This window comes from Arachis ipaensis, chromosome B02 (assembly GCF_000816755.2).
Source record: "Arachis ipaensis cultivar K30076 chromosome B02, Araip1.1, whole genome shotgun sequence".
In the NCBI taxonomy this organism is placed as follows: domain Eukaryota; kingdom Viridiplantae; phylum Streptophyta; class Magnoliopsida; order Fabales; family Fabaceae; genus Arachis; species Arachis ipaensis.
The window spans coordinates 50,906,461-50,906,834 of NC_029786.2; positions in this window are offsets into that span (position 1 = coordinate 50,906,461).

Sequence of the window (374 nt, forward strand, 5' to 3'; positions counted from 1 at the left end):
TTTCTTTTTCTCTTCTCTTTCTTATGAGCAGGGACAAAGAAAAAGGCATTCTTGTTGAAGCTGATTCAGAACCTGAAAGGACTCTGAAGAGGAAACTAAGAGAAGCTAAATTACAACAAACCAGAGACAACCTTATTGAAAATTTCGAACAAGTAAAGGAGATGGCAGCCGAACCCAACAACAATAGTGCAAGGAGGATGCTTGGTGACTTCACTGCACCTAATTCCAATTTACATGGAAGAAGCATCTCCATTCCTGCCATTGGAGCAAACAATTTTGAGCTGAAACCTCAGCTAGTTTCTCTAATGCAGCAGAACTACAAGTTTCATGGACTTCCATCTGAAGATCCTTTTCAGTTCTTAACTGAATTCTTG